Below are 23,142 nucleotides of genomic sequence, written 5' to 3'. Positions count from 1 at the left end.
GCAAAATGGCATACACCCCCCATGTTCTTTTCAGAAAAACATTATGAAGTAGGCTGAGAGATTACAGGTGGACCAAGGTTACACCAACATGGCAGAGTGAGGATTTGAATCTCAGTTTCTTTAGTCCTAATCCAACACTAACCATTACACAGCACTGCCAAAGTCCCTGAATATTCCTGTGAAATTAAAAGACGTGAATTCTTCTGCTCAGTTTCCTTTTGTTATTTTATTACATTTGTATTCCACCTTTCTTCCAGGGTGTACATAGTTTTCCTCCCTCACATTTTACCCTCACAACAACCCTGTGAAGTAAGTTAGGCTGAGATTGAGAGTGGCTGGCCCAAGGTCACCCAGTAAGCTTAATGTCTGAGTGGGGGATTCAAAGTCTGGTCTCCCAGTTCCTGGTTGGGCACTTTAGCTACTAAGCCTCCTTGGCTCTCTAGTGTCACCCAAATTGAAATTTTGAGGCAAACCTGAAAGGTCCTGTTTGGGTGAGGCATGGAAGGAATTTAACAGGTATTAAAGAGGAGTGAAAGTCTTACACATCCATTGATGAGAATTCCATTCCCTTTTCTTTTGAGGCAATTGCCCTGGGAGGATAAGGCCATGGGAATTGCACATAGACACATCTTTGGAGATGATCAGGCACACATGAGATTTGCTGCATGCCAGCTTCCCTCGGGGCCTTTCCATCTGCTCCCTCTGATGTTGCTGATGAGAATGCAGATTTACATAACTGTTCTGGGATGGGAACAGATGAATCTTAAGACAGCTTGGGAGATTTGCACTGCAAATGCTACAGGCTGGCACAGATTTGTTGCGTGCTCCCAATCCCCTGGTTGATTTCGTTTGTCAGTGAACAGTCATGTCTTTTCTGGGTCATTCTTTTAAAGTTCAACTTGTTTTTATTTTCTCTATGAAGGCCTCAAAATGGCTTAATCCTTGTCTTCAGTGCAGGGGCACACTTGCAAATGTGTTTGTGTGCGTGTGCGTGTGTGTGTGTGTGTGTGTGTAAAGAGGAAGGGAGGGACCTTGATCACACCAAACATTTTTTTAAAAAAATGTGTGATACAGAAGACTATTAACACAAAATGAATTCCTATAACTTTTATACCTGTAGGCTTCAGATGATACAAGTGGTATTAATAAATTACAGTGCTACCTCAGGTTACATACGCTTCAGGTTACAGACTCCGCTAACTCAGAAATAGTGCTTCATGTTAAGAACTTTGCTTCAGGATGAGAACAGAAATCGTGCTCCGGCGGTGCGGTGGCAGCAGGAGGCCCCATTAGCTAAAGTGGTGCTTCAGGTTAAGAACAGTTTCAGGTTGTGTGTGGTAATCTGGGTCAGGGTCCTGAAGGTTTCAACTTTTTGCCTGCCTGCTCCCCTCCTCTGGTTGTGGTCTACATGGGTGTGTGTCCCCACACCTGCTATTTGAATTGGAAGAAAGACTTTCATTGTAATAGGAACTTTCCTTCCAATGCACATAGCAAAGACTCCAGATTGCAGTGACAAAGCGTGTTCTCCTTCAGGGAGAGCACGTGTTGCGGTGGGGTCTACTGAGCCACCCCTCTGTTACCAGGCAAGGTCTCTAAAGATGGCCTGGGGCAGTGATTGGTTCACTGGGTTGCTGGGGTAAAAGTTATGTTGCAATTTTGGTGGGAGGGGTAAAAAGGTTTAAATACTCTGCACGCAGCCTTGTACTTTCTCTTTTGCTGCGTGCAACGGATCTAAGAGACTTGGGGGAATTGGTGACCTTAATACCTACCGTTAAAATATTTTGGTCACAATTACTGCAAAGGAGCAATTGGCAGGGCATTTCTCAACCCAAGGCTGCCGAAAGGGCCAGGAAGCGCATTAATTCCGCAGTGAGCAAGAGGGTAGCGGAATTGGGTGGATTGGTGATTTACCACCCGGATATTACCTTCAAGGCTCTGGCCCTTTACCGCAATGATGGGGTACATCTTTCCGAGCTGGGGAATGATGTCTGGTTGGATGCGGTAATTGGAGGATTGAAGGTTGGGTTGGGATTGTGAGTGGTTGGCGGCGAGCATAAGAGCTCGATTGGCGGTTAGGCATTGGTTATAAATCTGGTGGAGGAGGGGTCAGGATAGGCTGTGCCTGCCCCTCCATGGTTGCTGCGGAAAGGGAATTCCGTTGGAGGAGGGGTCAGGATAGGTTGTGCCTGCCCCTCCATGGTTGCTGCGGAAAGGGAATTCCGTTAAAGGAATCCTGGGGCTTGCCATCTTTTCGTCCAATCCCTGGAATGGGACTAGGGCCGGCAAGCCTTCGGGGAGCAGGCGGGTGAGAGTTGAGGGTCTGTGTCTCAGCTCCAATTCCTCCCTGACTTGCTTTCCCCCGCACTGTCTTTCGGTGGTGCCCGGAAGTCAGTTCTGTCCCCAGGCGGGGGGACAGATAGTCTTAACCAATGCCTAAACAACCACTCACGGTTTGTATTTGAATAAAGTTGTGGCCAAAATCATGCCAAAAATCTTAAACAAAAATTACGTGTCTGTTGTGAGTTATTTGGGGGGTGGATTGGGGACCTCGACACGCAAAGCGTGTTCTCCTTCAGGGAGAGCACGTGTTGCGGTGGGGTCTACTGAGCCACCCCTCTGTTACCAGGCAAGGTCTCTAAAGATGGCCTGGGGCAGTGATTGGTTCACTGGGTTGCTGGGGTAAAAGTTATGTTGCAATTTTGGTGGGAGGGGTAAAAAGATTTAAATACTCTGCACGCAGCCTTGTACTTTCTCTTTTGCTGCGTGCAACGGATCACCCGCCCACCCGCCCTAGAGTAAGGGGTTGTTGCGTTGACCTTGCTATTGCCTGTCATGGGGTCGTCTGCCTTTGAGCAGGGGCCTGGTAGGAATTTTTCCACCTGGCAAATTGGCTGGCTGGGTGGTTTTTGCCTACTACGTAGCAAATCGTCACAACTTGTAAGGTTGTGGTTAGGCATTGGTTATAAATCTGGTGGAGGAGGGGTCAGGATAGGCTGTGCCTGCCCCTCCATGGTTGCTGCGGAAAGGGAATTCCGTTGGAGGAGGGGTCAGGATAGGTTGTGCCTGCCCCTCCATGGTTGCTGCGGAAAGGGAATTCCGTTAAAGGAATCCTGGGGCTTGCCATCTTTTCGTCCAATCCCTGGAATGGGACTAGGGCCGGCAAGCCTTCGGGGAGCAGGCGGGTGAGAGTTGAGGGTCTGTGTCTCAGTTCCAATTCCTCCCCGACTTGCTTTCCCCCGCACTGTCTTTCGGTGGTGCCCGGAAGTCAGTTCTGTCCCCAGGCGGGGGGACAGATAGTCTTAACCAATGCCTAAACAACCACTCACGGTTTGTATTTGAATAAAGTTGTGGCCAAAATCATGCCAAAAATCTTAAACAAAAATTACGTGTCTGTTGTGAGTTATTTGGGGGGTGGATTGGGGACCTCGACACGCAAAGCGTGTTCTCCTTCAGGGAGAGCACGTGTTGCGGTGGGGTCTACTGAGCCACCCCTCTGTTACCAGGCAAGGTCTCTAAAGATGGCCTGGGGCAGTGATTGGTTCACTGGGTTGCTGGGGTAAAAGTTATGTTGCAATTTTGGTGGGAGGGGTAAAAAGGTTTAAATACTCTGCACGCAGCCTTGTACTTTCTCTTTTGCTGCGTGCAACGGATCACCCGCCCACCCGCCCTAGAGTAAGGGGTTGTTGCGTTGACCTTGCTATTGCCTGTCATGGGGTCGTCTGCCTTTGAGCAGGGGCCTGGTAGGAATTTTTCCACCTGGCAAATTGGCTGGCTGGGTGGTTTTTGCCTACTACGTAGCAAATCGTCACAACTTGTAAGGTTGTGGTTAGGCATTGGTTATAAATCTGGTGGAGGAGGGGTCAGGATAGGCTGTGCCTGCCCCTCCATGGTTGCTGCGGAAAGGGAATTCCGTTGGAGGAGGGGTCAGGATAGGCTGTGCCTGCCCCTCCATGGTTGCTGCGGAAAGGGAATTCCGTTAAAGGAATCCTGGGGCTTGCCATCTTTTCGTCCAATCCCTGGAATGGGACTAGGGCCGGCAAGCCTTCGGGGAGCAGGCGGGTGAGAGTTGAGGGTCTGTGTCTCAGCTCCAATTCCTCCCCGACTTGCTTTCCCCCGCACTGTCTTTCGGTGGTGCCCGGAAGTCAGTTCTGTCCCCAGGCGGGGGGACAGATAGTCTTAACCAATGCCTAAACAACCACTCACGGTTTGTATTTGAATAAAGTTGTGGCCAAAATCATGCCAAAAATCTTAAACAAAAATTACGTGTCTGTTGTGAGTTATTTGGGGGGTGGATTGGGGACCTCGACACGCAATGGGGGGGAAATGGCTAAAGTCCCCCTACCCTCAGGTAGATCAGATGTGTCATGCCTGCTGCTTACTGAAGATTAGTGATTGCTAATTGTGTGTCACATCTACTTTGGCCCTCAGGCTGCACCAGTGTGACTGTTTTATCAAAGACTCAGAGGAAGAATGTTTTTGCCCACAGTATGTGCATTGTTCTCTTGCCTTTCACAATAGATTCGGGTCAAAGAGGGTTTTTTTGCTGCACCTTGGGCTGTAACTTGAGTGCATGAAGTCAGTTCATATTGAGTCAGGTCTGTCTGACTCAGGACAGTGTTCTCCTGCTTTCCTGAGAATTTATGAAGAGGACTTTTCTAACCCCACTGCCTTTTAACTGGGGTTGTCAGGGAATTCCAAACCATCTGCACCAAAATCATGGGTAGCACTGCTGAGCTATGTCTTCAGCCCAAGCTTAGAAAATCCAAAATCAATCCTCAGAAACACGATCCAGTATTGAAGTAATTGAACAGTTGTCAAAAACAAAAACCCCATCATAATTCACAAAATGCCCTCAAGCTAAGAGCCAGGGCAAGCAAAAAGCCAAAGTTGGGGAACTTGTCACCCTCCAGATGTTGTTGGATTGCAATTCCCATCAGCTCCAGCCAGTATGGCCAATGGTTAAGGATGATGAGTTGTAGTCCTGCAATATGTGGAGGGTCCCAGATTCCCTACCCATTAGGTAACAGTAAAGGTAAAGGTAAATGTACCCCTGCCCGTACGGGCCAGTCTTGACAGACTCTAGGGTTGTGCACCCATCTCACTCAAGAGGCCGGGGGCCAGCGCTGTCCGGAGACACTTCCGGGTCACGTGGCCAGCGTGACAAAGCTGCATCTGGCGAGCCAGCGCAGCACACGGAAACGCCGTTTACCTTCCCGCTAGTAAGCGGTCCCTATTTATCTACTTGCACCCGGGAGTGCTTTCGAACTGCTAGGTTGGCAGGCACTGGGACCGAGCAACGGGAGCGCACCCCACCGCGGGGATTCGAACCGCCGACCATTCGATCAGCAAGCCCTAGGCGCTGAGGCTTTTACCCACAGCGCCACCCGCGTCCCCTCCCTACCCATTACCACAGTGCTTATTTATACAAATGCCAATTTTTTAAAACAAAACAAAACAAAAGCATGAGTGCACACCCCATACAATCATGCATTATCAAAAGTTTATCTTCTAAAAATGCCTAATTGGTCCCTATATCAACTTGAATATATTTTAGCCATTTTGGTCTTTAGCAGCTTGTAACCATAGCCAGTCGAAGTTTGCACTTTTGTGCACACATGAGAATCCACCCAAGCATGAAGAGCAGCAGACTTGGTTGAGGGATCTCTGGGGAGCCAGGAGGAATCAAGCGACAGATCCTTGAGCAGAACTGGTTGCAACAGGCATTGCATATCTTCAACTTCCTTTATTATAGAACTGTACAAACCTATGATTTCTGGGGCATGCCATGCCCTGCTTGGTGACAATAAACAAGGAGGCAACCTTGAAACATATCTATATCCATACGTGTATGTCACAGCTTTAAAAGTGAGAGTCCCAGGCAGTGATAACAAGGCCTTACTTGGCAGAATGAGTGAGAGGGCCCCCAAGTTTAGCAGGAGGAGGACAGGAGGTGGGCAGGTGTGGAGGACTCCCTGGTCCTGAATTAGGTAACTGTGCCCCAGAAGGACCAGCTGCGCAGCCTGGGAGTCTTTTTGGACTCACAGCTGTCCATGGAGGCGCAGGTCAGTTCTGTGTCCAGGGCAGCTGTTTACCAGCTCCACCTGGTACACCGGCTGAGACCCTACCTGCCAACAGACTGTCTTGCCAGAGTGGTGCATGCTCTAGTTATCTCTTGCTTGGATTACTGCAATGTGCTCTATGTGGGTCTACCTTTGAAGGTGACCCAGAAACTACAACTAATCCAGAATGTGGCAGCTAGACTGGTGACTGGGAACGGCCGCCGAGAGCATATAACACTGGTCTTGAAAGACCTACATTAGCTCCCAGTACGTTTCCGAGCACAATTCAAAGTGTTGGTGCTGACCTTTAAAGCCCTAAACGGCCTCAGTCCAGTATGCCTGAAGGAGCGTCTCCACCCCCATTGTTCTGCCCAGACACTGAGGTCCAGCACCGAGGGCCTTCTGGTGGTTCCCTCACTGTGAGAAGCCAAGTTACAGGGAACCAGGCAGAGGGCCTTCTCGGTAGTGGCACCCGCCCTGTGGAACACCCTCCCACCAGATGTCAAAGAGAACAACAACTACCAGATGTTTAGAAGACATCTGAAGGCAGCCCTGTTTAGGGAATCTTTTAATGTTTGATGGATTACTGTATTTTAATATTTTGTTAGAAGCAGCACAGAGTGGCTGGGGAAGCCACTCTGGGCGGGGTATAAATAATATATTATTATAATATTATTATTATTGCCAAATTTAGAAGTAGTGAAGCAATGACCATTACCAAGTAATGTCTGGGGTTGTGTAGGTGGTGGTAGAAGAAGAAGAAGAAGAGTTTGGATTTGATATCCTGCCTTTCACTCCCTTTAAGGAGTCTCAAAGGGGCTAACATTCTCCTTTCCCTTCCTCCCCCACAACAAACACTCTGTGAGGTGAGTGGGGCTGATTAAGTCCAGGGTTTGGAATTATCTATCTGCAATAGGTGTTCCAAAGCTCCCAGGCTTTGTATCTAACTGTACCTCTGGTCCCAGGGGCTGATAATTTGGGGGTTGAAATATTTAAAGACCACACTTTTAATAAAAATAAAAAAAAACACCACAAGGCAGTTGTATGCTCCATTCATTCTGTGTTAGTCACTGCTACCCTACAAATAGTCATTGCTACCCTACAAATCAAGGAAATTTGACAGGAGGGTGGAAGTGGGAAACTCTCTTGTCCCATGACCTCTTGTTGCAGGAATGCAAAATAGTGATTTCGATTTCCATAGCTATATGCCAGTATAACCAGGGACAAAGTTCAGCCAGCGGAGACTGGCAGAGTATGCCAGCACACTCTCTGGCAGGAGAGCCAATGTCAGCCCTGTTTATTCCAGTGTTTTTACTCAATATCCAAGCCGAACCCCAGAGAGTTTTCCAGCTCCATTTATTTTGTTTTCTTTGGTTCTCTTAGAGTACTCGTCTTGTCTGCCTTTTGAAAAGGAAAGAGTAGAGCAGGCCATAAAGAGGTCCCTGCCTGGTCAAACGTTATGTGAGTGAAGCAGTGCATTTAGTCTGCTGGAGTTTCTAGGAGGCTCTAGATGGGATCTCTGGCTTAATCATCTGGCAGAAAAGAATTATTACATAAAAATGGAGTAGAACCTTGTTGGGGGTGGGGGAGACAGGGAGAAACCAGAAAACAAAAATCCAGAAAAATGGATCCAGAAAATGAAATGCCAAAAATAAAACTCTGTAATACAGTAGCTGAAATAGATAACCCCCCCAAATGAGCATATATCAAAATAATAAATGTACAACATGTGAAGAACCATACAAAAATTGGTACAAAAAGAAAACCTCTGTACAGCAGGCAAAAAATTCTTATGGTTCTTCAATCAGATTCTCTAGATAGCCAAAAGGTTATTAAAATTATTAACACTCGGCTGCTATTAGCTGTTAATGGGAAAACATTCATAATGTAAGTGGCGGTATGTTTTCACCTGTGTGACTGATAGAATTTTGGGGTGAATCAACAAGAGAGGAAAAGGTTGATCCTTGCCTCCATCCACCCCACAGCACTGCAGGCCCAGTTAAAATCAGCTGCTTTTAGGTTTACAGAAATATGTTGGGAGATGCCTTCATGAACTGATGATAAAAAATTTCAGCTTGGGGAAGAGATTATCATGTCATTATCATTTTTTCAGTTTAATCTGGAAGACTGCAGGACAAACCAGTACAATGGTAGGGCACAATGCTGAGGCTGTTGTAAGTTAAACATGAAGTTTTCTCTGGCTGAAAAAGAAGAAAACTTAAGGAATCAGTCCCTTCAGACTAAGAAGGTGGATGGTGAAACCTTGTCTGATGCCGTTTGCTGGTGTATTGTAGTGTCCAAGATGGCCAGCAGGGAAGCCCTCAAGTCAAATCTAATATAAACAGTGAATTCACTAGCTGCAAATAAGTAAATCTTTTCTAAGCCTGTTGATATGATTGATTAGACTTGTATATCGCTTTATAGAACCAAAATTGATTATATATCAATATCTATCTTTATCTCTCTATATAAAATAATAAAAACACACAGTTGAAACATAATGAAACAATGAAGACTATCAATACAGTAACAACGATAAAAAACACATATTAATGTTCATATGGAACAACTCTAACATCAATATCACTAAAGCTGCCCATCTGTTTAGGAGAATAAAATTGTTCTTATCTGGCTCCAAAATGATAGTAAAGTTGGTATTAGGTGCCTCCCTGGGGAAATTGTTCCAAAGATGAAGGGATATTAAGGCAAAGGGACCCCTGACCATTAGGTCCAGTCGTGGCTGACTCTGGGTTGCGGCGCTCATCTCGCTTTATTGGCCGAGGGAGCCGGCATACAGCTTCCGGGTCATGTGACCAGCATGACTAAGCCGCTTCTGGTGAATGAGAGCAGCACACAGAAACGCCGTTTACCTTCCCGCCAGAGCAGTACCTATTTATCTACTTGCACTTTGACGTGCTTTCGACCTGCTAGGTTGGCAGGAGCAGCGACCGAGCAATGGGAGCTCACCCCGTCACGGGAATTCAAACTGCGACCTTCTGATCGGCAAGTCCTAGGCTCTTTGGTTTAACCCACAGAGCCACTAGAGAGAATAATATTGCAATCTGCTTGGCTATTGTGAGAACACGCTGCTGGACTAGATAGATCTGGCAGGCTCTTCTGTTTACATGTAATAATTATATTATTTGCCTGCCTTACAGGGCCATTCTATGGCAAGCTGGGCTAGGGTATGCTAAAATTGCAGTGACTGTTCTTATGGGCACATGCTTCTGCAGCGTGTAAGGAAGGACCTTGCGTGCAGAATCATCTGGCTTCACTCAAGGTCCTTTGTTATTCTTAAGCAATCCTGCATAACTTGCAGCATCCCGAGAGAAGCCAAAGATGCTCAGAGTCAGGGGTCTGAAGTCATTTCCTCTACTCTGATTCCAGAGAAGCAACTGGAGTGGAAAATTGTCTTTGATCAAAGAACTGCACGATAATTATGGTATATAAATATGTTGGTGGCAATTCTATAAATACCCAAGTATTTCAAAGCAGGACCGGTGAAGAAGGGGGGGGGGTGGACAGGAAAAAAAAAATCAGATTAAGTTAAATCAATGATAAAATCAGCATGTTTGGTTAGGGAAGAGTTTTTCCTTTCATTCATTCTCTCTGCCTAGCACTCTTCTCCTTTAGTTGCTATCAGACTCACAGAGACATGATGTGCCTTGAGGCAAAAGGTATTGCCAGCTGGATCTGAGTTGGTTTTTCGATGGGAGTCGTTCAATGGAATCTATTGATTTTCTGATAAAGTACCAGTGCTAATGCAATCCCACAGCTGAGTTAATCCAGCAGCCTAATTAATTAGCATGGGAACCTGCTAATCAGTTAACATTTCCGACATGTTTCTCCTTGCTGCAGTGCGGCTGGATCCAGATGGGTCTTGGGGTTTGCAAATGTTTTCGCACATCCTTCACCCGACTCAACACTATGAAATATTATCAGTTGAATCACATATTCAGTCAGTCACAAACTGTGGCTTTTAACCCACGTGGCTGTTTTCCACTTCAGTCTAAATGCTAGCAAACTCAAGATTCTTATATAACAAGCTATGCTGATTAGTTATGTAAGTGTTCCCAGACTTATATGTGTCCTGGTTTACATGTGCAAAGAAACTCCCACATTAAGTGTGTTTTCACAGAAATTACTGCGTACCACCAGGGTTAAGAGTTGAGCTGGAATTCAACTATGAAATCTGCTAAAGGATGTAAGATTCGTCCAGGAATGGCAGGACATTTTCAGCCCAACAGTTGCATTCCCTTCTGGGCAACCTCCCTGAGGGTACATGTCTGTGGCTGCTGGCATAGCTCAGTCAGTAGAGCATGAGGCTCTTAATCTTAGCGTCATGAGTTTGAGCCCCACATTGGGCAAAAGATTCCTGCATCACAGGGGATTGGACTAGATGATCCTTATGGCCCCTTCCAACTCTACAATTTTACAATTCTATTATTCAGAGGCAAAAGTGAGTGGAACTATGACGGCAAATGTTATCTTTGTAAATTAGGCTACTTTCGACACACACTTGCACACCTCTCTCCATCACAAGACGCAAGATGCATCCTACGATTCTATGATACATGCATGTCTGCCCACATGCAGACACATCCCCAAATGCACATACAGTGTGTGTGTGTGTGTGTGTGTGTGTGTGTGTGTGTCTGTGTGTGTAAAAGTCCTTCTATTTCCCCACTGTACAGTGTCAGGAACATAGGAAGTTGCTTGATAACAAGTCCGTGCACCCAGTTCAATACTGTCTGCACTGATGGGCAGGATTTCAGGCAAGGATCTTTCCCAGCCCTACCTGGAGTTGTCATGAATTGAACCTGGGACACTTTGCATACAAAGCATGTGCTCTAGCTCTGAGCTATGGCCCATCCCATGAAATGTTCATTGTACATGCAGAGGCTGAAACTTGTCTGAACAGAGCTATTTTTCAGAATGAATTGTTTACCTGTGGCTCAGGGAGGCTAGAGGGGCACAGAACGGGAGGGCCCTTAACCCTATCCAGAATTCAGAATAGATATACATGGATTGCTTTCCCATATTGCACATTATTTCATGTTGTATATTGATCAGCTTCCATTACAAAAATTAAGAGGGTGTACACAGAGCTCCCAGGTGGTTTCCATTAGCTTCAGCTTCAGCAGGGAGGCTGCATTCCCTGCCTTCAAACTACACCCTTGGTTTGCGACACCTTCTGCATGAACTCTTCCTTCTGTCCTGCCCATAGGGTGAGAGCAACGGTTGCGGCTTCTCCTCCATTGCTCTCAATTCTGGGCCACAGATAGCAGTCAGGAGTGAAGCAGGAGCCAGGCATTATACTGGGGTGAGTTGGGGAGTCCAAACCAATGAGTCATTGGGATTTGAGGGCATGCCAGGAGGCAGCTGGCAAAACTGCCAACATTGCAATGCCCTTATACAAATCTGTGGGGCAACCACACTTGGACAACACTGTGCACAGTTCTTGTCAGCACACCTCATGGAAAGCACAATCTACATGGATTGTAGAGCTGGAAAAGGTTCAGACAAGGGCAACCAAAATGATCAATGGGATGGAGCAATTGCTCTATGAAGACAAGTAACAATGTTTGAGGCTTTTTACTTTCCAGGGGGTGGGGGAGGCAAGTAATGGGCAGGAGGACATGATAGAGCTGCATAAAACCTTGCAGAAAAAAATGAAGAGAGTGAAGGTTTTTTCCCTTTCGCCTGACACTAGAGCCCGGGGTCACCCATGGAAGCGTCACACTGGAAGATTTGGGATAGATCAATGGAAGTGCTACTTCACACAGCTCATAGTTGGCCTTTAGAATTTATGGCCACCAACATGGTTGGGAGCCAGTGTGGTGTAGTGGTTAAGAGCGGTAGTCACGTAATCTGGGTAACCGGGTTCGCGTCTCCGCTCCTCCACATACAGCTGCTGGGTGACCTTGGGCCAGTCACAGTCTCTCAGCCCCACTCACCTCACAGAGTGTTTGTTGTGGGGGAGGAAGGGAAAGGAGAATGTTAGCCGCTTTGAGACTCCTTAAAGGGAGTGAAAGGCGGGATATCAAATCCAAACTCTTCTTCTTCTTCTTCTTCTTCTTAAAAAAGATAAGCTACGGCTATAATGGCTACAAGCCATGATGGCTATATATTACTTCAGTATTAGTGGGATTCAGAAGTTTGCCTTTGTCTGAATACAGACAGGAGCAGAGGCGCCAACTTTTAAAGAAGATTGCAGGGGCCTGAAGCGACCTTCTGACACCACACGTGTGATGAACACCCACTGAACATTGAGGGGTCTGGTCCCCTAAAAAACACCGCCCCCCCAAAGAGCTTCAGCCTCCTAGGTGCTGGTGCCTATGATCAGTGCTTTTTTCTGGGGGTACGCAGGGGTACGCATACCCCTAAACATTTTGTGAATCTAATGGGAGAAGAAACTAAACATTTCTTCTCTAGCACGCTGAATCATCAGTTCTGTTGCTACTCCCGATGGCGGCTTCATTTCATGTCATGGTGTTTTCTGAGTCTCAGACGGAAGTGAGCGTTTAATGTGTGAAGTAGGAGTTGGAATCTAGCTCTGTGACTGGTCAATTTTGTTGTGTTTACTGTATTTATTTTTCCTGATTTGAACTATCAAATCAGTGTGGTGTAGTGATTAAGAGCGGTAGCCTTGTAATCTGGGGAACCGGGTTCGCGTCTCCGCTCCTCCACATGCAGCTGCTGGGTGACCTTGGGCTAGTCAGACTTCTCTGAAGTCTCTCAGCCCCACTCACCTCACAGAGTGTTTGTTGTGGGGGAGGAAGGGAAAGGAGAATGTTAGCCGCTTTGAGACTCCTTAAAGAGAGTGAAAGGCTGGATATCAAATCCAAACTCCTCCTCCTCCTCCTCCTCTTCTTCTTCTTCTTCAAATGATGATTTTCTTGAGTCAAAATGAGAGTACCCCGAAACATTTTTTTTAAAGGAAAAAACCACTGCCTATGATAGGGGCGTGGGAAAACACGATTGCTCTCATAACCTGCCTTTGTTGTTTGTTTGTTTGTTTTTGTCGTTCTGAGGCATCTTGTTGGCTAGAATGCAGAAGGAGCATGGGACTTTGGTCAGATCCAGTATGGCTCTTCTTATGTTTTTAAGTCAGGGCTGAAGAGCAAGATCAGAGACATGACGGGTTGTGTAGGCCTTGTTGCTGAAGCAAAGTTCCACTGAGGAAGTAAGCCCTCACGTACTCCTTGTTGTCCAGGAAGTCAGTCTCAGCCAAGTCAGTTGAGAAGGTGCTCACTGCCATGATGTAGGTCGCCACATGAAGGAATGGTCAGCATGTGGCAACCAGCACAGTGGATGGTCATGCCTCCTTCAGGTATGTCTGAGGGCCCCTGCTGCACATCTTGAGTCTCTGGGGAGTTGAAGAGAAAATGTGCTTTCTAGGCAGTCTAATTATTATTTAGAAAGTAGCCACTAGTTAGCTTAATGAGCTGTAGATGCATGGAGTGCAGTTTAATGTTGCCAGGGCATACAAGTGAGAATGAGTGTGCTCCAGAGACACTTTGGCTCCTGTGTTCAGTGACTGAAAGCTTTTGCTAATTGTGCATGACCCCTATGGGAAGTAACTACCAGCCGAGTCAAGTGATAGACTGTAACAGGATGCAAAGTATTTTGGAGGAGAAGTTCTAGGAGCATGCTATATACTCCAGCTACCCAAATTACACTCTCGCCTGCCAGGAAAATTACACTCTTCTTTGCCCCTTTCTCAAATTGCTTCGCCAAAGGGTTATAAGGACACACACACAGAGAGAGGAAAACACGAATAAAATCTGGGCAAAGACAGGATAACATTCTGCAAGGGGAAAATCTTTGCTTTCTCTGTAAACAGCAACTCCTAGGATATAAAATGAAAACACTGGAATAAACATAGCAGAGTCTGGCAGTCCTGCTTTAAAAAAAATAACGAAAGGATTGGCATAGACTGCCAAACAATTTAAGGCTGACCTTTAGGCCTGGTTGCAAACACACATGTAGGTCAGTCACTAACTGGCTAAAAAACACACACACAACCCCCCCCCCCCAACCAATTACAATAACTGGCTCATTTTCTCAGCTCCCATTCATTTATTTGAAGGCAGTTTAAACTTCATATGAGAGATGTTCCTGCTCAGTTATGTCCTTCTTCGTGGAATCCACCTTTCCTTCAAATTTTGATCAAATGTCTAACCTAGATCTAGAATTGCTGCTTGGGTTGGCCTGGGGCAAAGGACAAGATGGTACCTCCATGCCTCATTCCACCAGCAGAAGCCAATTGGGTTGGAAGTTGAATCTTCCTTCAGTACTGGCAGCAGCACAGCACATTTGAGACCAGGACCCAGGGGAGGCCACCTAGTGCAGATAGTTCTGTCTTCCAATATCTCCCTCTGCTTAATGGTCAGGCCAGCCATGACAGCAGCCCCCTGAGAGCAGCCAGATATGAAATGCCAAAAAAGGAGAATTCATATCATCGAAAGACAACACTAGTTTGCATAAAATTTGCATGTGGTAATTTCTGTGTATATTTAGAGACGAAGACTGCTCTGCAGCCTTAAAAATCTTTGTGGGCTTTTGCATGCTTCTGAGCTAGGATGTCCAGAACCTGAATGAAGAACAGACAAACGTGTGATTTGCTTAGTTGTTCAAGGGAAGGCGCTTCTTTACCACACATGAAAATGTTGACATGGAAGTTGAGAGTCACATCAGTCTGGCTCAGCTCTGCTTTCCATCTTTTGCCTAGCCCTGGCTTCTTGATGTCTGGCACTCTCCCAGCCCATCTCACTCTCCAGCCTGGATTAGATTAGCACCTGGATGAAGAACAGCTGGTTGGAAATGAACGAAAAGAAGCTGGTGGCAATGTTGGCAGGGGGAAAGCAAAGCTTCAAAGGAGAGACCATCTCCATTATATTAGGCACTATTGAAGGGCCTCCTCTAGATTGGACTGTAGCCTTGGGGGCCTTCTGGACTCCTTGCTGCAGTTCCCAAATGACAGGATTCGTGCCTTCTCCGTTTTCTGCCTGTGATCTCCAAGGACAGCTGTACGCCTCATGAGCTCCATATCCCCAGAGAAGATTGTGATATAATTCACAGTTGCGCCTAATCAAAGTTATATTCCCATTAAGAGCTTTCCAGGTTCCATCCAGATGTTTCTCAGAGATGATCTCAGGATAAGCATGTAGTATCATTGGGCTTTCCTCGCCTTCCTTTTGGAAAGATGACACGTTGTATGCCTGTGGTACTGCCCCTCTGAGGATCTTGATTTATATTCCATTTTATTTTGTCTTTGGCTATCCTCCAGCCTGTATTGTAGGGATCTGGAGTAGGTGGCCCTCCAGATGTTGGATCCCAACACGCATAAGCTCCAGGGGGTTAATGTGGGGGGAACAGCAGGAAGGTAGGAGACAGGAGTGAGCAGAGGGGCAGCCCTAGTATGAACATACAGAAAAAGCCCAACAAAGGGTACAAGGTGCCTGGGTGGGGATGTATGGGTAGGTCATAATGTGAAAATGCAATTCTTTTAAAGCGAAAATGGTTAAATAATACTGGACTATAACACAGTAATGGCCAGGACGAGGCAAACCATGAAATATAAGTCCACAAGGGTGAAACCTGTTCACTGAGGTTCCTTTACTCTGAAGATATGAGACCTAATTAGGATAATTGCTTAATCTACTTGCTGTGAATTTTATGGACAGTTATGGCAGCTATACTCTGATTTCAGCACATCCTACCTCTTTTTCTTCTTCTCAAAACTTTCTGTTCCTGCACCTTGGGAATTCAGATACATGGACAGACTTCTACAGAGGAATCCCCTTTCAAAACTGACGGAGTTAAGTGTACAACACTGGCTGTAACTGGCTGGTTTAGCATTTGGCAAAAGCATCCTATAATGGGTCGGTTTGTTATAAGCTAAACAAGTACTAAGAAATATGTTCATTTGGCAAATCCCACCTGAAAAATGGCACATCAGAAGCTGCCTTGTAACACTGGTTCAACTAGCTGATATCTCCAATATAATTGGTTCAGCTGGCTCACTATTATCTCTACATTGACTGGCAGAGCTCTCCAGGTCTTCAGAAGTATTTCCCAGCCATACTTGAAGATGCTAGAGATTGAACTTGCATTACCAGTGAGTCACAGGCCCCGACCCAATGGAAACAGTGTGTGCGCATTTAAAGTCCACACTATGATTTCTTTATAGAGTGTAAATGTCTCAACAATCAGCTTCTTGTAAATGTGTATTTTGGAGAAACACAGTTGACTCAGAGGGCAAAAACCAGATGAGAAACCATCTTTTTCTTTTTTTTTTGCAATAGTTGAAAGTGCACCGGGGGCGGGGGGTTCAGAATTTATTTGCTCCCAGTATGAGGAAACTTAATTAACTGCATGAAGATGGAAGAAGAATGTCATCCTTTAAGCTGGATTTGCTGAAGAAAGCAAAGAGGGGGAAATGAGAGAAATGAGTGTAAACACTGGAGTTGAATTAATTGTTTGCAGTCCCTCAGTGGTCTGGAAAACTTTGTTTTTTCATTATCTTCTGTGACTTGAAGAAACGCCTAAATCATTAATAATAGCAAATTAGCTATAAATAATTGTTCTGCTTCAGATCATATATATATTACATAAATGTGTGAATTAATGTTTATGAATTAATTCAGATGATTCATTGAGGAAGATCCATTTCTAGTTCTGCTCTGAGTAGATATGTTTAAATTAATGTACATGCCTAAATGAAGTCTATTCATTTCAATGGCTCTATACTCAGAGTAGAACTCTTTGGTTGGGATTTAGCTAACCAGCCCCATCAGCAATACTTGGCTGGCATTTACCTAACCAGCCCCATCAGCAATACTTTATGGGATCTTGGTCTGGGACCTTGACCTTCACAAGATGGTTAATACAGAAACACACGGTTTCAAACATTCTTCCTCCCCCACCCCATGCTGATTTTTAAAACTTATTTTTTATTAGCTTTAATGGCTGAGCGGCAATGTGTAGTGCTTTGAGGACCACTATACAGGATGATAAATAAACAAAAAAGGGATGAAAGTCAATGCTAATTTATCTGTAGAGATGCAAATTTAGGAAGAATAATTGCAATTTAAATAAAAACCAACCACATCTTACCATCCTGGGGAGATGTGTGGTTAGGTGATCTCTGTGTTAGGGATGGACAAATCTGTCCTCTTGAGGTCCTCTCCCATTGTTCTAACCTTATGTTCAGTTTGGTCCATTTCCTTACAAAAGTTTATATACATTTCCTGCTCATTCCTCTGAATGTGCACATTTCTGCATGCAATTTTGCCTAATGTACACATTTCCCCTCCCAAGCATGTTTCCCTAATGTACTCTAGAATCATAGCATCATAGATCTGTAGACTTAGAAGTGACCCAAGGGTCATCTAGTCCAGCCTCCTGCAATGCAGGAATCCTTTGGCCCAATGTGGAGCTCAAACCCACAACCCTGATATTAAGAGTTTCATGCTCTACTGACTGAGCTATCCTGTTCTGTTCCATTTGGTTTTACTTGTTTAATAATGATAACAGTATTATCTGTGTGCTTGTATAATGTAGCGTTGTAATCTGCCCTGGCACTTTATGTACATTATATTTCACTAGTACGTTGTGCATTCTTTCCCCGCATATAATCATTTTTGTACACATTTTTTTAATATATCGTTTTTCAGAGTTTCAGTACATACATGTTCTACATCTTTTCCTCCATCTATTCCCTTTAGAACATTTTTTGGTTGGCAAACTGCATCACAAAATTTGAGGAGCTGTAGATTTTTGAAATCCTATGGGCCACCCTTGCTTCCTCTCTACCAAGTGTGGAACATCTGGTGTGAACTGGGCTTTCTGCCTGCAAGATCACTTGCACAGAGGCCTAGTTCATGTGACCTTTTCCTGAAGCATTCCACAAACTGGACCGCCACATGATTTGGCTCAATTCGTGTAGAAGGTCCAATTTGAACTGGACACCTATCTACATGGAGATGAGAAGGGGCTCATGCTACTCCTCCATCATTATATGGTACCTTCTCAACTGACTGGATGTAAAAACTGGGATTGGTCTTCCCAGACCACACAAACTTTCTTTAGGTATCATATGGAAGGAACGACCCTGCCTGGGGCTTCTTTCGTCCTTTCAGCTAAAAGAGTTTGCTAATATTCTATTTCTGTTTTGCCTCGGCGTTTCTCCTTCCAGTTCTGTGGAATTCGCAGAAGGTCTTCGTTGTCTTAACCTCTGAATGCAGTTTAAAATACACCTCTGCTTGAATGGCACTGGGCAGCTTGTTACTATGATCCACTGTTTACGTTCGTCTTATGCAGCCCTAAAGTGAATATTGCTGAGGTTAAACTGTTTAGGTTTGGATAAACGACAAACAGAACTCCAGTCTTCAAAACATTTGAGGGCAGTGGATCTCTGAAGCACTTTAGCAGGAACCAACAGGAAGTGGCTTCAGTAGAAGCAGATATTCATTTATAAACAAATCGAGAGACCCTCCCCACACAACCCACACCCCGCCCTTTGCCCAAGGGCCCAGACATCTTCTTTCCATAAATGCACATTATTTAATCACTTAAAGACAGTTTCACTTCAGCCTCATCAGAATTTCATTTATAGTAACTTCTCTCTCTTTCCATAGTTTCTGCCATTTTCCAAGGAAAATGGATGCTTTGGCTTTAAAAATTCATGGGCCCCATTTGCACTGTGTCACACCACTTTAAACAGTCATAGCTTCCCCCAAAGAACCCTGGGAAATGTAGTTTTTTTTTATAGGCTACTGGGAATTCTTAAGAGACTCCACAAAGTTACAATTCCCAGGGTTCCCTGGGAAAAAAGACTGATTGTAAAACCATTCTGAGAACATTTATTGAGAATGTTATTAAAAAAAGTAAGGGTAAAGGACCTCGCTTTACAGGCTGAGGGAGCCAGTGTTTGTCCACAGTTTTTCTGGGTCATGTGGCCAACATGACTAAGCTGCTTCTGGTGCAATGGAACACTGAAACCAGAGCAGCCCACGGAAATGCCGTTTACCTTCCCGCCAGAGTGGTACCTATTTATCTACTTGCACTTTTTGGTGTGCTTTCAAATTGCTAGGTTGGCAGGAGCTGGGACCGAGCAACGGGAGCTCACCCCACCATGGGGATTCGAACCGCCGACCTTCTGATCGGCAAGCCCACGAGGCTCAGTGGTTTAGACCACTGTGCCACCTGCGTCCCTGAGAAAGTTATAGGAAAGCAGAAATGAACTGTCTTGTGTTCTATTTTTGGATTCAAAACATCCTTGACAACTTGTCAGAATAATTAAACAACCCATCTTGGACCTAATTAAAGATAGGCAAATGAAATGTGAAGCACAAGTAAGAAACACAAATGTCAGTGCAAACTACTATTCCCTGTCTTTGGTTAACAGACCTCTGTCAATTTAGGAATGTAAGAAGAGCCCTGCTGGATCAGGTAAGAGACCCTCCTAGTCTAACATGCTCACATCATCGTGGCCAATGGGATGCTTCTGAAAGACCTACAGGTAGGTCATGACTGGTATTCGGAGGCATGGTACCTCCAGAGCCATGGTACAGCTGGAGGGAGCTCATTATTATTGCTTAAAACAACAACAGAACATACCGTATTTTTTGCTCTATAAGACTCACTTTTTCCCTCCTAAAAAGTAAGGGGAAATGTGTGTGCGTCTTATGGCGCGAATGCAGGCTGTACAGCTATCCCAGAAGTCAGAACAGCAAGAGGGATAGCTGTACAGCCTGCATTCACTGCGCAGCGATCCCTCTTGCTGTTCTGGCTTCTGAGATTCAGAATATTTTTTTTCTTGTTTTCCTCCTCCAAAAACTAGGTGTGTCCTGTGGTCTGGTGCGTCTTATAGAGCGAAAAATACGGTACTAAAAAAATCAATTCAAATCCAATACAGATGCTAACTGGGATAAAGAAAATTCAGCAACTTTTGGAAATTGGAATATTATGGCGCGCACATGCACGTGCGTGCACACACACACACACACACAAACACACACACACACACACATACACTACTGAGGATATTTACTTAAGGAATCATGCCTGAGGAGTCAATGCTACTCTAAACCAGTAGGTTAGGATCTAAACAACCTCTAGACAAATAAAAGTTGTGTGCCCCAAAGTGGTTTGAAGTTGTGTTTCTTGAACAGCCTTTTATCCCCACCCCTCGCCAAGCTATATGACAAAGACATTTTAAAGGGCTATTGCAGAAGAAGTTTGTGGTGTGGCATTTGGGGGGGCTGTTCAAAGAAAATAAAACTTAAAAATCCCACCAGTGCAAAACTAGCCTAAAGTAGCATTTTGGCTTCCAGCCATAGAGTTTTTGTTTGACTAACCTCATCTAGTTCTGTTCTGCAGATCCTGGAGCCAACATGGTAAATAATTTTAATCTATCCGGGCCAAGTCTTTGCATAGGCCACTTGTAGCAGATGTTTCTTATCTCTCCTGGCTGAGAGGATTGCTATTAATGTGGAGCTGTCTTCATAGATCTTGGAAGATTCTGAACTAACCTTTCCTTTGGGAATATTCATTTGTAGATCAGCAACTGGTAAACTGGTAAAAGACAGAAAACAGATGGCGTATTCTCAGAACTGGTGGGAGGCAAACACCAGTAGGGGCTCTCCTAGAAATAGCCATCTTGTAAATATGACATGAAAATGGTCATGAACCACAAGCATCAGAAATTGAAGTTGGTATTGACAATGCCATCCAGCTGAGCTAAGTCTCAGGTTAGATCTGGAATTGTGAGGATCTGGGGATAATGATCAGATGCAAATATGAAATATACTTCATATTATCACTTAGTGGATAGAAGATATTAATAAAAGATACCATCTCTTAGGGCCAAACTAGTTATGACATATCCACAGCATACATTTAAAACACAGAGCTTCAGCCAAAGACTTCTGAGAACTGTTATTTACCCCTCACTGAGCTACAATTCTCAGCACCCTTAACAAACTACAGTTCCTAGAATTCTTTGGGGGAAAGCTGTGTGCTTTTAGGGAATGGTATAACCCTTGGTCACACCCCCAGCATAAATTTAAATTGCATTTATGTGTTGTTGCATTTAACCTTTCTTTTTCTTTTCTGAATTCAAACAGTAGATTGAGGCATGTGTGCTTATAATGATCAGAATAGACAGGGAGACCATAGACAGGGAGAATGTGATTGTTTCCATCCTTCTTGTGGGCATAACAAATACCCCTCCCTTGAAGCTGTGATTTGATTAAAAGAGGAAATCCTTCGTTGCACCGGTTCTCCCTCCTTTCTGTGACCCTGAAGGTTGATAATACTGTTACATACCACCCCAATCTCTGAGCAGTGCAGGATTCCAGGGGTTCTAAGAGCTTACGCAGAGTTTGATTTCCTTGGAATGAGGGACAGCAGAGACTGTGGTGTCCATAGGATGTATGGTTTAATTTACACACATATATATTTATACACATATATATGGCCTTTAAAACTGTCCGTGGGTTGGGGAGTTAGTGTTATTGTTTGTTATTATGGTATGTATTTTTGTGTTTTTATATTATAAACTGCTACTACTACTATTTATTTATTTTTAAAATCATTGTTCTGCCCATGTTTGCCTTTGACATGGGGACCCCAGAAAGTTGCCCAGAAAGAAATGTGGTCCCTGGGCTGAAAAAGTTTCCCTTGGTCTAAAAGATACTGCAGTCAGACACAAGAGAACAGAGAGTCTCCTAGATATGTTGGGTCCCAGCCATTTTGTGCTTTAAAGATCAAGATCGGTGCCTTGAGTTAATGCCTGAAGGAGAAGCATAGACTAGTGCAGAGTCAAGCGATAGCACAGAATGATGTCTTTCAGGAGATACATTGCTGCTCACTGCACCGGCTGAGCTTTCTGAAGTGTCCTCAAGTGTAGCAGATACTCTGAAGCGCAGGATCCCTGTTTTGTTTTGCATCTGGCAACCCAGCTGCTGTAGGAGAAACAGGGTTGGCCAGTTTGCTAGTTAGGGGACTTTCCCCCTCCCTCCGCAAAATAAAAATGTAAAGTGCACTAAATGGTGAAATCAATGCCAGCTCGGGGGAAGAGGGAGTGAGACTAGCTTTATACAAGCTGGGAATGTTAAAAAGCATTGCATAGATGTTCTTGTTCTTCAGTAGAAATTAGCAAAATGGAACGAGTATGGTGGGAGTTATGAAACAAGGGAAGTCGTTCATCAAATAGATGTGCTCTCATATAACTGGTCTATAGCTGCAAAACTTATTTTTACTATGGGCAAATAAAAAAATGTCAAGCATAAAAACAATTATAGGACTAGGTCACAAATGCACATGCTGTAATGTTCAAACTTGTTCATTACAAAATCAAATGAAGAGGCAAAAAATATTGGGAGCCTTTAGACCAGGCATGGCCAAACTTGGCCCTCCAGCTCTTTTGGAACTACAGCTCCCATCATCCCTAGCTAACAGGACCGGTGGTCAGGGATGGTGGGAATTGTAGTCCCAAAACAGCTGGAGGGCCTAGTTTGGCCATGCTTGCTTTAGACAAATATGCAGGGTAGCAAAGTTTGCAGGGATCTCAGAGCACAGAGCATATGATGGAGTTATCTTGCTGAAACTGTTTCAAGGTGGGCACTGTCTGAATGAGAGACACCCTGGGAATTCCCATATAGGCTGCCTTAAGTCCCATGGTAGAAAATAGGAATGATACTAAATAAATGATAACTCACAAGTTAAGCTTCTCCGCTTATAGAATACTTGTGGCTTTGTACCCAGTGTTGTTCAGGAATTCCAAGAACAAAAAAAAGTGCCGTTTTGAAATCAGTGGTTAAAATCAATGCAGTTTTGAAAGATTCAGCCCACCATCTTGATTCAAAATGGTGTCCAGTTGTAACCAAACTCAGATGAAAACCCATTTCTTGATAGCAGGCAACCAACACGCAAAATTTGGTTACAATATCTTAAGACGTGCACAGAAGCATCACAAACAAGCAAGCCACTTTCCAAGTAGAAGCAAAAATGTTTGTTGAATACATTTCATTAAAGGCCTAATGTTTAAATTAAAGTCTTGAATCTACATATT

At 44.6% G+C, this 23,142-nt stretch overlaps 1 long non-coding RNA gene across 1 annotated transcript in view; it reads left to right on the top strand.

Moving 5' to 3' along the window:
• The first annotated feature begins 11,051 nt into the window (after positions 1-11,051).
• Positions 11,052-23,142, top strand: part of LOC310660145 — a 68,093-nt gene continuing 56,002 nt past the window's right edge. Inside the window, exon 1 of the long non-coding RNA XR_014503239.1 lies at positions 11,052-11,382. This is a non-coding gene — a long non-coding RNA (uncharacterized lncRNA). The remainder of the gene's footprint in view (positions 11,383-23,142) is intronic.

The sequence above is a fragment of the Podarcis tiliguerta genome, assembly GCF_965153285.1.
Source record: "Podarcis tiliguerta genome assembly, chromosome: 11".
In the NCBI taxonomy this organism is placed as follows: domain Eukaryota; kingdom Metazoa; phylum Chordata; class Lepidosauria; order Squamata; family Lacertidae; genus Podarcis; species Podarcis tiliguerta.
This window is presented reverse-complemented; position numbering and strand designations above follow the sequence as displayed.